The sequence below is a fragment of the Bufo gargarizans genome, chromosome 2 (assembly GCF_014858855.1).
Source record: "Bufo gargarizans isolate SCDJY-AF-19 chromosome 2, ASM1485885v1, whole genome shotgun sequence".
In the NCBI taxonomy this organism is placed as follows: Eukaryota; Metazoa; Chordata; class Amphibia; order Anura; family Bufonidae; genus Bufo; species Bufo gargarizans.
The window spans coordinates 561802202-561819948 of NC_058081.1; the positions used below are offsets into that span (position 1 = coordinate 561802202).

Consider the following 17747-nt stretch of genomic DNA (forward strand, 5'->3'; position numbering starts at 1 on the left):
ATCTACCTCTCTGGTCCAGATATCAACACCTTACTATCCAGAATCCCACAATGCCTGTTTTCCATATCCTCCTTCTTCTCCTCTTGCTTTCTAAAACTTAACATGGATAAAACAGAATTTATCATCTTTCACCCATCTTGCTCTACCGCCCAACAGTCCTATCTATCACGATCAACGGCTGCACACTCTCCCCAGTCAACCAAGTCTGCTGCCTTGGAGTGACCTTGGATTCTGCCCTCTCCTTCCGACCACACATCTAAGCCCTTTCCACCACCTGCCGCCTCCAACTCAAAAACATCTCCAGCATCCGCACTTTCATCAACTTTGAGTCTGCGAAAAATGCTTGTACATGCCCTCATCTCCCACCCAGATTACTGCAACATTCTCCTCTGTGGCCTTCCATCTAGCACTCTCACACTCCTCCAATCTATCCTCAACTCTGCTGCCCAACTAATCCACCTCTCACCCTGTTACTCCTCTGCCTCTCTCCTTTGCCAATCCCTTCACTGGCTCCCCATTGCCCAGAGACTTCAGTTCAAAATACTAACAAATACATACAAGACTGTGCACATCCTATTCCCTCCCTACATCTCTGTGAGCTACTTTCCCGATACATCCCCATACGCTTTCTCCGATCCTCACAAGACCTCCTTCTCTCCTCTTATCACCTCTTCCAACAATTGCCTCCAAGATTTCTCCAGTGCACCCCCCACACTCTGGAACTCGCTATCCCAACATATCAGACTCTCACCTACAGTAGAATCCTTCAAAAGAAACCAAAAAAGCCACCTCTTCAGACAAGCCTACAACCAGTGTGGCTGCTGCTTCTATACCGCCATGACCAACTTCACCCTCACCTACTGTGTCCTTCTCCCATGCCATGTAGATTGTAAGCCCTCACGGGCAGGGCCCTCTCTCCTTCTGTACCAGTTTGTAACTCATCTTGTTCACGCTTAGTGCAATTGTCTGTATTATGTATGTATACTCCTTATCATATGTACATCGCTATGGAATGAATGGCGTTTTAATAAGTAATAATAATAATAATCTGTTCCTCTCAGAATCATCTGTATAGAGTGGCCCCAATGCTACGCTGGGTCCCCCAGACACTGTTGAGGTGTCACCATATTTTGCTGCTATCTGGAAGAGATGGTAAGGCGTGGTGCACCCCAATGGGAAATAAGTCCAGAGACTCAAAGCATTTGATGATATTTTTCCAAATTGTGAGATTCATTGTGACTTCATATAGGAAAGTGTTAAAAATATGGAGTGGGAGAGGGAAATGATTTGGTGTGGGCGAGAGTGGCGGGAGAAGAGTGAGAGAAATTACACAGTTTAATTTCAAGGATGGCTTAACAAGAAGAGTTTATAGCAAGCTGTTTTCCACTTTCTTCCCTGCAATCACATTTCACCCTGTTCTGTGATATCTCTGGGACTCAGGCATCTCAGTAACATCTAATGGCAGCTGTGTTAATAATCAAATCTGTGACCACCGAAGCAACCATTAGGTGTAAACTCTAGGCGCAGCAGTAATATAACATGGCATAACGGTTACCCAGATTCACAGGAATGAAGTCCAGCTGCATGCAAGCAACGTGCCAGCTGTGTACAAATGGGCTAAATTGTGTGCAGATACTTCTTCACATGGCAATTATAGAATTACACTCACCAATATTCCAAGTCTAAGAAATGCATAAAATCTCTTTGCCCCTTTTAGAATACAATCTTATTAATTGGCTTGAATAATGCTTAGGAACCCCTTATTAGCTTCTGGATTCCCATGACGGGTATAGATTTTATATAGCTCATACAGTAACTTACAACATTTAGAGATCATACAGGTGGACTGAAATGTGAATTTTGAGCTTGGAGTCCCCAACCTAATGTACTGTATATGTAACAAAATAGTGCCAACCATAAGGGTACGACTACATGGTTTGTTGATGCAGCGTCAGGAGCCAAAATCAGGAGTGGATCATAAATGGGGAGAAGTTTAAAGGACAAATACAACTCTTCTTTTTTTATTTCACTCCTTGCTTTGGCTTCCAAAATTGCATCAGGAAACCTGACTGCATGTCCGTACCCTCTACTAGAGTATTGGCAGTACCCGGTACTAGAGTATTGGCAGTAGCAGTAATCTGAGAACTGTGTATGACAGTATCTCTGACGTAATCCTTTATGTACTGTAGGACTGCCAATGCTCATGTTGAGGTTGTTCTGCACACCCTCCTTGGTGATCAGCGGTATATTCAGCAGTGAGTTCCTGTTGATCAGTGATATATTCATCACCTAATTCTAGCAGTTATTGCAAATTAAAGGGGTTGTCCCAAAAAAGATATTCTACTGTTTTTGAACCAGCACATGGACCTGAATACTTTTGTAATTGCATGTAATTAAACATTTAATAAAATGTATCTGCATAGCGCCACCTGCTGTTTGTTTTTTCTTATTTCTTTGTCTTACTTACTGCGATGGCCGCACATGCTCAGTTTCATCTTTCAGCTGCCTCCTGAGCTGTGATTTGGAGAGCTGAGACACGTCTCCTTAGGTATAGTAGAAAAGACACTCCCCTTGAGCTGTCAGCTTGATATAAATGTAGCAGAGCAATGAATGGGGAGATCTCTGGATCCATGTGAGGTACAGGGCTGGTTCTAGCTTTGTTAGAAAGAGGCTGTCATGTACTCTATGATCTCAGATTTTTCCCTTTTTACATTAGTTATGGGATAACCCCTTTAAGAAGTTTGCACTGGGTAAGTAGGTATATATGGAGCCAAATATGGCAGCCCTGGTGGCCTTGTGGTGCATGTGTCATCAATAGTGTTGAGCCCCAATATTCGAATAGCGAATTTTAATTGCTAATATAGGCACTTCGAGAATTTGAGAATATTTAGAATATAGCACTATATATTCGTAAAATCAAGTTTTTTTTTTTTGTTTTTTTTCAGTACACATGATCCCTCCCTGCTTCTAGCTTGTGTGCCAATGACGAGGCTGAAAGAGCTTAGCAACTTCCCTAGCAACCAATAGGAAAGTTGCCTACCCCTTACTCCCCACAGCCATTTTGTGCTGTTTCATGCAGTTGTGAGAGAGAGAGAGAGAGAGAGAGAGAGAGGAGTGTGATCTTTATCCAGATAGTGTTAGATAGTGCATGTTAGTGAGTGAATAGTGTAGCTGATAGGGTCCAGTGTAGGGTGTTAGGTACATCAGTTAGGTAGCTCATATATATAATCCAGATAGTTAGTGTTAGAAAGTCAGTGTATGTTAGTGAGTGAATAGTGTAGCTGATAGGGTCCAGTGTAGGGTGTTAGGTACATCAGTTAGGTAGCTCATATATATAATCCAGATAGTTAGTGTTAGAAAGTCAGTGTATGTTAGTGAGTGAATAGTGTAGCTGATCGGGTCCAGTGCAGGGTGTAGTGTAGGTTAGATAGAGATATAGTATAGTGTAGTGCTGTTTGTTTCTGTGTTTTAGGGTTTCGTGTTGGTAGTGATTGGTGTCATCATCTTTTCTCTGTAAAAAAAAAATTCTGTGTTTTAAGGTTAGTGTTTTAGGGGTTTGTGTGGGTAATGATTAGTGTCAGTGTATTTTGTCTGTGAAAAAGAAAAAAATGAAAATGAAAAAAAAGTATTTCTCTGTGTTTTAGGGTTAGTGTTTTAGGGTTTCGTGTGGGTAGTCATCTCAAGACGCCGAGGCAGTGGTGTCATTCGTGACACAAGCTAGTGGCACGGAGTTCTCTGCCCAGGCTCTCAGCAGCAACAGCTCTCCGCCTCCTGCAGGATTAGTCCCGAGCCCCCAAGAATCGACCCTGATGCTGTTTGACAGCGACAGTGAGAGGGACATCTTGGGAGTGGTAATGCAGGAGAGTGAGCTAAAGCTTGGTCCGGATGCTCAGGACCTTTTGGAAGGGATGGAGGAGGAGGGGGTACCACCCATCAGTACTCCAGTGACATCCCTTCCAACTTGTACGGGTGGTTTCAGCCACAGAACCCCCGCAACTAGTCAGAACCAGGCATCAGTGAGTGGACAGCGGAGTCAGGTCAGGGGCTCCACGTCTGCTGTTCCCCTCAGTCAACCACTGGTCGACCTTGGGTCTGACATTACAGGGGATGAAGAGGAGGGTGACTTAGAATGGGTGCCACCTCCCTTGTCAGGTGACAGCAGGATTGATGAGGAAGTTAGGCACCTGAGGCAAACGGTACGCCAGGTCACCAGGGAGGCCAGTGGCAGCGGCTCCACTGGTAATGGCAGCAGGAGGAGGCAACAGCAGCAGCGGCAGAAGCAGAAGGTGCTGCCTCCACCTGTGCGCACCAAGCCTGAACAGACGCAAGCCAGCACCACCGCATCTGACAGGAGGTCGGTGCGTAAGTTGCCTGTTTGTGCTTACTTCACCCTGGCAGCAGACGATGTGACAATTGCCATCTCTCAGCTGTGCCATGCCAGGGTGAGGAGAGGGAGGTCTGTTGCTCGGCTGGGTACCACTGCCCTTACCCAGCACCTGAGAGTCAACCGCTGGCAGGAGTGGGAACAGATGCAGGATGATCGCAGCAGCGCCAGCAGAAGTGCGCAAGGGATAGCAGCTCCTGCCACTGTCCTGCAGCCATCCCACCCCCTTACAACAATGCATTCCCACTCCCCCACTCCCTCTCCTAGAGGTACTGGTACCGGCAGCCAGACCTTTACCTCCTCTGCACCCTCCTCTATCGCCTCCTCTGCCATCTGGCCAGCTGTCGGTTGCATTTGAACGCACTACGTCCTAGGCCCCCGGGGACCAACGCATGTGTTCACTCAATGGGCTCCTTGCAAGGGTTATCGCCCAACATCTGCTGCCCTTCAATATTGTGGACTGCAATCCATTCCGGCAGATGTTGGAGCAGGCCCAACCCAGATGACATGTCCCCAGCTGCCATTTCTTTGCTAGGACCGTCGTCCCTGCCCTACACCAGCACATTGTGCAGAATGTATCCCTGTCGCTGGATCACGCTGTCAGCAACAGGGTGCACCTGACAAGGGATGGCTGGACCAGTGGACATGGGCAGGGATGATACATCAGTTCTACAGCCAATTGGGTGTCCCCAAGGAGGGATCATCAGATGTGGTGGCATCTCAGTTTGTGGTGCCGCGTGAGCCCCCCAGAAAGCATCCCCGTAGCTACACAAGTGTGGGGCACATCCGCTGCCAGGCCATGCTCCAGCTTGTAAGCTTAGGGGAAAGGAGACACACTGGACCTGATGTTCTGGCTGCTCTCCAGGCTCAGGTCCACAAGTGGCTGACACCCTGAAGGCTCCAGGCAGGTATGTTTGTCTGTGACAATGGCAGCAACTTCCTCTCCTCCCAAAATGCTGGCAGTCTAACACATGTGTCCTGCATGGCACATGTCCTAAACCTTGTGGTACAGAAGTTCCTACGCACATACCCAAGGTTGAGCAACATCGTGCAACGTGTACGTAGGATTGCCAGCCACTTTCGATGCTCCCCAACTGCCACTGCGTCCCTGTCCAAACTGCAGCAGGACAACAGCCTGCCACGTCAAAGGCTGATTGTTGACAGCGTGACACGGTGGAACTCCACCCTCCAGATGCTGGAGAGGTTGTGGGAGCAGCGATGGGCGGTGAAAGAATACCTGCTGGACCGAGGCACTTCTTGGCCATAACACCCACTCCCCTACATCACCAATGCTGAGTGGGGGCAGATAAACAGGTCTGCCACGTGTTGGCCCCATTTGAGCAGGCACCAAGATGGTCAGCTGGGAACATGTCGGCCTCAATGACGTGCTCCCCGTAGTGTTCCTGCTGGGGAAAGTGCATTGGTGGTGCAAGAAGAGGCAACAATGATCCACTAAGACACAGGACAAGGAGGAGGAGGAAGAATTTGTTGGGGAGTTTGACGAAGAGCCGGTGCTGGGGGCACTGTTAGTCCAGGGGTGGGGCGGCTCCCACAGGGAGCAGCAGCAGCAGGAGGACCAAGATGTCATGGTCCCGGGCAGCCAAGAAGAGTCACAGCAGGCTGTCCTCTTCCCCATGGCTGCCCACATGCTGCAATTCCTCAAGAGGGACCCCCAGATGAATAAAATAAAGGAGAGGGATGATTTTTGGTTGGCCACCCTTTTAGACCCTTGCTGCAAGGGGAAACTGGAGCAGTTCATCCCAGCCAGCCGGAGGGATGCCCGTATGTACAGTTGCAAGAAAAAGTATGTGAACCCTTTGGAATGATATGGATTAATGCACAAATTGGTCATAAAATGATTGATGATCTGATCTTCATCTAAGTCACAACAATAGACAATCACAGTCTGCTTAAACTAATAACACACAAAGAATTAAATGTTACCATGTTTTTATTGAACACACCATGTAAACATTCACAGTGCAGGTGGAAAAAGTATGTGAACCCTTGGATTTAATAACTGGTTGAACCTCCTTTGACAGCAATAACTTCAACCAAAAGTTTCCTGTAGTTGCAGATCAGACGTGCACAATGGTCAGAAGTAATACTTGACCATTCCTCTTTACAGAACTGTTTCAGTTCAGCAATATTCTTGGGATGTCTGGGGTGAATAGTTTTCTTGAGGTCATGCCACAACATTTTAATCAGGTTGAGGTCAGGACTCTGACTGGGCCACTCCAGAAGGCGTATTTTCTTCTGTTTAAGCCATTCTGTTGTTGATTTACTTTTATACTTTGGGTCATTGTCCTGTTGCAGTACCCATCTTCTGTTGAGCTTCAGCTGGTGCACAGATGGCCTTAAGTTCTCCTGCAAAATGTCTTGATAAACTTGAGAATTCATTTTACCTTCGATGATAGCAATCCATCCAGGCCCTGACGCAGCAAAGCAGCCCCAAACAATGATGCCTCCACCACCATACTTCACGGTTGGGATGAGGTTTTGATGTTGGTGTGCTGTGCCTCTTTTTCTCCACACATAGTGTTGTCTGTTTCTTCCAAACAACTCAACTTTGGTTTCATCTGTCCACAGAATATTTTGCCAGTACTGCTGTGGAACATCCAGGTGCTCTTCTGCAAACTGTAAACATGTAGCAATGTTTTTTTGGACAGCAGTGGCTTCCTCTGTGGTATCCTCCCATGAAATCCATTCTTGTTTAGTGTTTTACGTATCGTAGATTCGCTAACAGGGATGTTAGCATATGCCAGAGACTTTTGTAAGTCTTTAGCTGACACTCTAGGATTCTTTTTCACCTCATTGAGCAGTCTGCGCTGTGCTCTTGCAGTCATCTTTACAGGACGGCCACTACTAGGGAGAGTAGCAGCAGTGCTGAACTTTCTCCATTTATAGACAATTTGTCTTGCCGTGGACTGATGAACAGCAAGGCTTTTAGAGATACTTTTATAACCCTTTCCAGCTTTATGCAAGTCAACAATTCTTAATCGTAGGTCTTCTGAGAGCTCTTTTGTGCGAGGCATCATTCACATCAGGCAATGCTTCTTGTGAAAAGCAAACCCAGAACTGGTGTGTGTTTTTTTATAGAGCAGGGCAGCTGTAACTGACACCTTTAATCTCCTCTCATTTATTGGACTCCAGTTGGCTGACACCTCACTCCAATTAGCTCTTGGAGATGTCATTAGTCTAGGGGTTCACATACTTTTTCCACCTGCACTGTGAATGTTTACATGGTGTGTTCATTAAAAACATGGTAACATTTAATTATTTGTGTGTTATTAGTTTAAGCAGACTGTGATTGTCTATTGTTGTGACTTAGATGAAGATCAGATCACATTTTATGACCAATTTGTGCAGAAATCCACATAACCTGCGGGCCTGTCTGATCCTCCGGCTGGAGCAGGCAAACCCTCAGCCTAAGGTGATCTTATGGGTGAGATGAGGTTGTTCTACCTGTCTGCGCGATCCAGTAGCAGCAGCAGTCACCACCAGCCGCTGGCCCGCATGGTGGCAGACTTCATGGGTTCCATCGGTGCTTCCGATGACCCCATGGAGTACTGGGTTGCCAGGCTGGACACCTGCCATGAGCTCGCTCAGTATGCGCTGGAAGTACTGTCTTGCTCCCCCTCCAGCGTACTGTCTGAGCGGCGAATATTCAGTGTGGCAGGTTGAGTGGTCACCGACAAGCTGACCCGTCTGTCCACTGACTCAGTGGACAGACTGACATTTATCAAAATGAACAAGTCCTGGATCTGCAGTGAATTTTTGGCCCCCGCCGTGGGTTCCGTACGCTGAAGGGTCCCTTGTTAATCCCTCTCCTTTGCTCTCCCTCCCAAACTTTGCTGTTTTTTAACTTCTGTATATATTTCCTGACAAATTTATTAAATTATTTACATATTTAATCATTTATGGATGCACTTTTAATATATTTATTTATTTGTAACTATTTATATATTTTTGTATTGATGAATTTATTTATGGATACATTTATTAATATATTTTTATTTTATTTATTGATGACTATTTATATACCGTATTTAATGGGGGGGGGGACTAGCAGTGCGTCTTATGGGGCGAATGCTGCATTTTTCTGAATTTTCAATGATACGCTGCGCCGCAATGCCGCGCGGCGGGTGTATCAGCTGAGAGGGAGGAGGGGCTGGGGGCCGGCATCTGCTTTTATAATGACAGGGGGGCCCGTGCAGTGACTGTATTCTACTACACGGGCCCCGCTCACTGTATATAATCTTATCTATATTTGTAGACATTGTTAATATAGTTCAGAGTAATCAGCGCCTGTATACTTACAAGCGCTCGTAGCAGAGAGGAGGGAGGAGGCAGGCACAGGAGGACGGGCGCTGGCAGCGTGAGTCACTACGTCACGCGCCTGCGTCACCCACTTTATAAATGAAGCAGGTGGCGTGGGCGCATGACGTAGTGACTCACGCTGCCAGTGCCTGTCCTCCCAGCCTGCCTGCTCTCTGCTACGAGCACTTGTAAGTACGGTATACAGGCGCTGATTACCCTGAACTTTTATATATATACTTTTATATATATTTTATATATTAACAATGCCTACAATTATGGATAAGATTATATACAGTGAGCGTGGCCCGTGTAATAGAACACAGTCACTGCACGGGCCCCGCTGTCATTATAAAACCAGATGCGACCCCCACCCACTGTATTGGGGGTCATTCACACCGCAGGGACACTATTATGGGGGGATCTGTGAATGACACATAGCATAAGATGCTATATATGTGTCATCCACAGATCCCCCCCATAACAGTGTCATCCACAGATCCCCATAACAGTGCCATTTAGAGACCCCCAATAAGAGCCATCCAAAGATCCCCCATAACATTGTCACCCACAGATCCCCCATAACATTGTCACCCACAGATCCCCCATAACAGTGTCACCCACAGATCCCCCATAACAATGTCACCCACAGATCCCCATAACAATGTCACCCACAGATCCCCCATAAAAGTGTCACCCACAGATCTCCCATAACAGTGTCCTCAACAGATCCCCCATAATAGTGTCATCCACAGACCACCATAAGTTCAAAGCCCACCAAAAGCACACCTTTTGGTTCAAAATTTGTTTTTTCTTATTTTCCTACTCAAAAACCTAGGTACGTCTTATGGGCCGGTGCTTCTCATAGGGCGAAAAATATGGTATTTCTCTATTGTTGAATTTCATTCCTTTTTTGGGGCGAACAATTTTTTTTTCTTCCTATCGATGAGTTTATTTATATTTTTTATTAATTTATTAAACCTCTTATTGATTTATTCAGCTATTTAACTATTTGTTGAAATATCTATCTATCTATCTATCTATCTATATATATATATATATATATATATATATATATATATATAAATATGTATACTACACATTAAGCCTGTTAGAATTGAGAATATAGTGCTATATTCTAACAATACAACCATTATGAACTCAGATCTAAGTTGTAATCGCAATGCGATTAATACAGGTTATATCAATCGCATTGCGAATTCAACTTAGAGCTGGGTTCCTGATGGTTATATTGCTAGAATATAACGAAGATGGAGAATATAGTGCTATATTCGTTATATTCGTCAATTCTAGCAATACAACCATTAGGAACTCAGATCTAAGTTGAATTCGCAATGCGATTAATGCAGGTTATATTAATCACATTGCGAGTTCAACTTACCACACTCTGCGTCAACTATGTAATTTTCCATGGGAGTTTTGCCATGGATCCCCCTCCGGCATGCCACAGTCCAGGTGTTAGTCCCCTTGAAACAACTTTTCCATCACTATTGTGGCAGAAAGAGTCCCTGTGGGTTTTAAAATTCGCCTGCCTATTGAAGTCTATGGCGGTTCACCCGGTTCGCCCGTTTACAAACATTTGCCGAAATTTGCGTTCGCCGTTTGCGAACGGAAAATTATATGTTTACGACATCTCTACTCCCCTGTGCCTGTCAGCTTCTTCGTGGTGAAGTCTGCCCCGGGCTGTGTGACACTACCCCCCTTTGTGTAGCCAAGCCTCGCAGCTAAAGGCTTATTCTGCAGCATGACCTGCGATCGATGATCTGGGCTGCGCACTGGAGGGAGCCGCCAAGGACCCCGCCAGCAGCCGGGGACCGTGACAGAGTCATCACCGAGGGGAGGGGAACTGAGCCCGGCAGCAGGGCCAGGGAAACTTCCACACTCGGGACAAGGCAAGCTGGTTCCACACTGGCTTCTGTGCTCTCACGGGCAGGGGACGGCTGGGTGCTGCCAATGCCTGGAGCATGGCGTGTGCGTGGCTCTGATCATGTATGGGTTGTGCAATCTGCGGTAACCATGCCTCTTCACAGACAAAAGGAGGATGACAGAGCCGCTGCTAAACCACGCCAGACCTGCTGCCCTCTGGCTTGGAGGAATCATCACACAGCATTTAATGATTAACCTGCTGCTGTAAGAGGTGTCTACGTTTATTTTTGTTGTTGCCCAGGTCTGGTGGGGGCCCATTCCTGGGAACACATTCCTGCTGCAAACAAAGAACTTGCTGCTGTCTGCTTCTGATAAGTTAGGCCAAGCAATGTGTAGGACTTAGACTCGACCATTAACATGTACATGCTGCTGCTGTTTGTCCTGATCATGTTAAGTTATGTGAAGGCCCTATACTCCACCGTTACCTTTATCTGCTGCTGCTGTCTATCCTGATATTGATGAGTTATGTGTCGACCTTGTCCTTCCTGTTGAGTTAGGGCCAGCTATGTGTATGTCTTATACTACAGCGTTACCATTTCCCTGCTGCTGTCTGTTTTGTTCTTGCTGATTTACACCCAAATATGTGTGTGCCTAACACTACAGTGTTACCATTTTTCAGCTGCTGCTGTCTGTCCTGATATTACTGAGTTAGGCCCAGCTATGTGTGTGACATATACTACAGCATTACCATTTCCCTGCTGCTGTTTGTTCTGTTCCTGCTGAGTTAGGCACAGTTATGTGTATGCTTTACACTACAGCGTTACCATTTACCTGCTGCAGTCTGTCCTGCTCCTTCTGAGTTTGGTCTAGCTAGGTGTAGGCCTTATACTATAACTTTAACAATTACCTGCTGCTGTTGTCTGTCCTGATCCTGCTGAGGACTACCATCATAGACCACTTATTCGTCCTTTGACTTTATCAACTATCGAGTATTAGAATTCTCTTAAACTGGTGTGCATGCTTCATTTTTTGCACATGTTCTCTGTTCATTATATATTGTTAATATATACATATATATATTCTTTTGAATAAAATACAATCATGCAGTGTTACACTTCATTCACCCAAAAACGTTTTTTTCATATTTATTTTTTTCTGTTATCATTTTGCTTTACTTGGGTTTTGGGCGGCCCTGGTGTGGTTCTTACTAAAACTAGGTGTGGACCGTATGTGGGCTTCCCTTGTCAAAAGGTGTTGTGCAGTTAAGATTCTGCAGGACTGATTGAGGACCCTAATTAAATTGTATTATTTTATTTATTTTATTTTTTTTATCAGGATTTAGGTTCGAACATAGTGTTGTCTGTTATCCTGAACAGGATGCCTGACTTCCATGTTGACCTCTCCACATGGTTGGGTGTGACTGGCGTTATACTCATCCGTGTGGTAATCCTGTTTTGAAAAATGGAGCGATATTGCCACATGTATAAATTCTATATATACATTTTTATTTGATGTTACTCCTTGACAACTATGAAATGATAATGTGCACATAAGATTTTTATAGAATCAAAGCTTTTCATTTTTTTATAAAATCTGTGGTATATGTAATATTCTTGAAGCCCTGTCACCATTTTGGGAGTTATTCTTATCATTTCAAAGGTTTGCTATCATGTGACCACATAGACAGGATGCATTTGTGGCTCAGCTTGTGTTCAGTTTCTGGTGCGAACACGTGATCTGTTATCATGTGAACGCCCTGTCTATGGACACTAGCGGTCTGTGTGTGTTGCTCCTTCGATGCGATTACATTATTGCATCACATTTTTCTTTATGTAATGCAGAAGCAATGCACCAATATGCTCTGTTAACCAAACGGGACGCTATATTGGATCCATGCTGGTTAGTTCTTCGCCCCCTCCATTATGTTTTTAATCGGTACACCGGATATTTTAATGACAAAATTGCTTTTTTAACATATTTTATATATCTAAAAATGTATTTTTTTAAATTTCTTGTGGGCTTTACAATCTTAAAAATTATTTGAAATAAAAATTGTCAAAGGAATATATTGCAATTTGTATGCATGGGGACACATTACTGATGCCAACAAAGAACATGCTGCTGTCAGAGGTTTATAAGGTTTTTATAGAGGTCTGGCGAGGGCACATTCCTGGGAACATATTCCTGCTACAATCAAAGAACTGGCTCTAGTCTATTCTGACTGAGTTTGGCCCAGCTATGTGTAGGCCTTAGGCCTCATGCACACGGCCGTTGTTTGGGTCCGCATTCGAGCCGCCGTTTTGGCGTGCTGTCCGCATCCGTTGTTCCGTTCCGCGGCCCCACAAAATGGATAAGAATAGGCAGTTATATCAATGGCCGCCTGTTCCGTTCCACAAATTGCGTAAGGCACACGGGCAACATCCGTTTTTTGCGGATCCGCGGTTTGCGGACCGCAAAAAACGGCACGGTCGTGTGCATGAGGCCTTATACAGTACCATTACTATCTACCTGCTGCTGTCTGTCCTGATGAGTTTGGTCAAGGCCCTATACTACACCGTTACCATGTACCTTCTGCTGCTACTGTCTGTCCTGATCCTGCTGAGTTTTGTGTAGGCCGTTTACTCCACCATTACCCTTACCTGCTGCTGCTGTCTGTCCTGATCCAGATAAGTTTACCCCAGGACTAATGGGGCTTTCCTGCAACCTTATAGATAAAAATGAATCAAAAACATAACAATATCTAAAAACGAAAGCACACGTTAGAACGTAAAGAAATATTTATCAACAATGTTGAGGAACAAATATGCCTTTATGGCAACTTTTTTAGTTGATTATGGAGGTCCAGCAACTCCTGAATCCTCCTCCAGCTGATGCACCTTCTTATCCAGATGCCGCTGCTGCTGCTGTAACCTCCTTTGCTGCTCCCGTATTATGTTTTGCTGGGCTCTGATCTCCAGCATTGCTCTTTGGTCGTCCTGCTACGGCTGCATAACATATATTTTTTTTATTTACTGAGTACTTTAAGGATTAAAAAAAGTATTAAAATTACTTTCAATTAAGATGAAGAGGCAATTAGTGCATTGTGTTGAGTATTTGATGTTGAGACTGATGATTTACATTACAATTCGTTAGTTAATGATATTTATGATGATTATATAGTTGTTTAGTTAGTGATAGTTTAGTATAGTATAAAGTTATTTGGTTGCTTAGTTTAGTGCTAGTTCAGTAGAGTATAATTGTATTTAGTTGGTTAGTTTGTGATAGTTATGTAGAGTATAATGTTATTTAGTTGGTTAGTTAATGGTTTTTATGTAGATTACTGAGTTAGTGTCCAGTGTTGTTGTTTTCTATTACTGCAGTGTGTGTTGTCCCCTCATTTTTGGACCTTTGTTTCTGTATATGTTATTGATACAGAATTATATTGCTGTGTGCACATAGTTACCCTCCTGGCAAGGGCTGGTGACAACCTCCTCTTCCTCTTCTTCCTCATCAGGAGCTGTGGGAGAATGCGGCTGCTGAGAGGGACCAGCCTCTTTGGCCTCCACCTCCACCATTTTGCCAACATCAGGTGGTGGTGGAGCATCTGCATGTTGGGAGGGTCTGGCATGCTCTCCCTCCTCCTCCTCCAATGCAGAGACCACAACCACCACCATTTCCTCTTTAGAAGGCCTGCACCGTACAGAGGGAACTGGAACCCCTGTAATCACACAATGTTCAGAATTTAGATAAACAAGTCAGAACTCATAACAAATGCAGATTCACCCCTTAATGACCGCTATATATGATACCTAATATGTATACTTTTTGGGGGGGTATTATATTATTACACAGTAATAGCATTTTTAAACCAAAATTAATCATGTTTTAATGTCTCCATATTCTGAGAGACATATTTATTTAATTTCTTTAGGTGATTGTCTTGGGTAGAGGCTCAGGTGACGGTTACATTGGTACTATTTTGGGGGTCATACGCCGTTTTAATTACTTTGTGTTGCACTTTTAGTGATGTAATGTGCCAATTTTATTTTCTATTTAGCACTGTTTTTTTTTTGTTTTTTTTTTGTGGCGTTCAACTGAGGGGTTAGATCATGTGATATTTTTATAGAGCCGGTCGCTATGGACACATCGATACATAATATGTCTACTTTTCTTTTTTTCACAATCTTAAAAAAAAAAATCTTTATTTTGGAAAAATAACGCTTTTATTTCTTGAAAAATATATTTTTTAAAACCTATATTTTTACTACCATTTTTTCAGTTTATTTTTTTGTCCCCCTCTGGGACTTCAACTTTTGGGGGTCTGATCCCTTTTACAATGCATTACAATACTTCTGTATTGTAATGCATTGTCTGTAAGTGTATTACCAGTGTAATACAGGGGGCTGGATCTCACAGGCCCTCCTGTAAGGCAGCCACGATGCCTAAGGAAGGCATTGGGCTACCTTCCCTACCATCGGGTACCCGTCACAGCAGCGCGGGGACCCGATGGACACCTCGCACATGTCTGAAGCTCGCACGTGCCACGGTCAGCGCTGACCGCGGCCATGCAGGGGTTAATGCGCCGGCATCAGTGATTTCACCGACGCCAGAGCATACAGCATGGGTCCGGCTATCAGTGACTGCCGGACCCCTGCCCCGGATCAGGCTGGCGCAGCTCCTGCCCGATCACCATGCAGTACATTTACGTCACTGGGCTTTAAGTCACGTCCAGATCTGACGTACATGTACGTCTTAGGGCATTAAGGAGTTAACTGGGGGATGTATCTAATGTAATGATGTACGGGGCCTTTTACTGGAATACAGAATGATGATTGCAGTTTATGTTAATACACATATATATATATATATATATATTTCTGTGTGTGTAAAACGCAAGAAATCAGCCGGTTACATCATACATCTGTACCTCGCTGTGTATAAATAAATATATATATATATATAAGAATACCGCGGCAAACCCATTAAAGGGACATGTGCTTTATTCACCAAAGCTGCAACGTTTCGGTTCACTCCATGGAACCTTTTTTAAGCAGTGATAACAAACAATGGTGGCAATACAAGTAAAAACAATTCATAAATGACAAAAATGTGTATACATCTATGATCACATTACATATACATGATTCACATTTATAAACAATTGTGATCTCCATAGTGCAAAATTCATATATAAATATAAACATTATTTACGTGCTATAAGTCCATAATTTTCCAAATTGCATAATTGGTATCCATAAAATTATGACAGGTGCAAGATTAAAAAGCATAACTACTAAATGAAAAAGATGAAAACCACGAACCAGCATGGGAGGAGGAGCGGCATCTCACTCACACAAGTGCACATGTCCATGACGTAACCATCTGTTCGCCGGCACCTCCGGCCCCTAACAAGACACAGAACACTGACGTGAAAGATGCGAGCCAAGGAAGGGAGGCGGGCCGCTGCAGATCACGTGACCGGCCAGATCACATGACCGCAATGCGTCCGTACTCACAACCAAAGCCGCCCATCCACATCACAAATTCGGCGTGACGTGTCATGTGATCCAACATACAGGTCAAAGGGCATAGCATCACCGGCGCTACAATAATAATAATTGTAACATAGTAATGATGTAATAACACTGTTGTGTCGCATGTAACCCCACTAATCAGACTAAATCATTATAAAGTATTACATAGGAGGACTAAGAACATAAGAGCTCATCATCACTTGAGAATACCATGAGGGACAACATAATCGTCATCACAAAGTCCCCCATAGTGACAGGGATACACATACCCATCCACCTAGTAGGCGGTCAATAAGCATAACAGTAGCCCCAATATCTGGATAACTATTGTGAGTTCATATATATGAAACCGACTCCTTAGTCCTCCTATGTAATACTTTATAATGATTTAATCTGATTAGTGGGGTTACATGCGACACAACAGTGTTATTACATCATTGCTATGTTACAATTATTATTATTGTAACGCCAAATTTGTGATGTAGATGGGCGGCTTTGGTTGTGAGTACGGACGCATTTTGGTCATGTGATCTGGCTGGTCAGGTGATCCGCGGCGGCCTGCCTCCCTTCCTATTCTATTGCGATTGTATGTGTGTGGGGTCTGAGCAATCGGATATTGGCCAGCTGAGCAGAGATGCACCTGTCTAGTGAAGTGACGGTATGGGGTGTACAGCTGGTTCGCCTCCCCGTGGTGCACCCTGGGTAACTCTAAATGAACCAGCAAATACTGGCGGTAAGAAAAAGAAAGCTTCTCCTGAGTCCAGACCAACAGGAAACAAACTCTAATCTACAGACTGTGTTTGTGTGTGTGAGGTATATAGTGTGCGGCAGGAAATGTATGTAAAGCAGACACTAAAACTTAGGCCTCTTGAACACAAATGGGTTTTTTTTCTGTTCACATTCCATTTTTTGCCTTCCGTATACAGACCGTATACAGAACCATTAATTTCAATGGATCCGCAAAAAAAACAACTGAAGGTACTCCTTATGCCTTCCGTTTCCATATTTCCATTTTTCCATTCCGTTCAAAGATAAAACATGTCCTATTATTGTCCACATAACCGACAAGGATAGTACTGTTCTATCAGGGGCCAGCTGTTCCGTTCTGCAAAAAACGGAATGCACGCGGACAACATCCGTATGTTTTGAGCATCCGTTTTTTGTGGACCGCAAAATACTGAAAATGCAAGAGTCCTAACTATTAGGCTTCAATTACACGTCAGTATTTTGGTCAGTGATTTCCATGAGTGATTGTGAACTAAAACCAGGTGCGGCTCTAAACACAGAACAGGTGCAGATCTTTCCCTTAGGCCTCTTGCACACGAGCGTATGCCATCCGTCCGTGAGCGGGCCATATGTCCCGGAGCAGCATTGATTGTGCGCAGGGGAGTACACAGAATCATAGATTACAATGATGCTGTGCACGTCGGGTAGCCTGTGGGGCTATTGTCCCGCACTCATATGATCTTATAAGTGCAGGACAATAGCCCCGAAGGGCGACCCGACGTGCACAGCATCACTGTAATCTATGATGCTGTGTGCTCCCGTGCGCACGATCAATGCTGCTCTGGGACATATGGCCCGCTCATGGACCGTATGTCTCGGAGGGCATACGGTCGTGTGCAAGAGGCCTTATACCTTATGTC

The 17747-nt window shown here is 44.4% G+C and overlaps 1 protein-coding gene across 1 annotated transcript in view; it reads left to right on the plus strand.

The window, feature by feature from the left end:
• The window catches only part of TTYH1 (tweety family member 1), a 182194-nt gene that overhangs the window by 14874 nt on the left and 149573 nt on the right, over window positions 1–17747 (plus strand). The gene's annotated exons all lie outside the window — the stretch shown is intronic.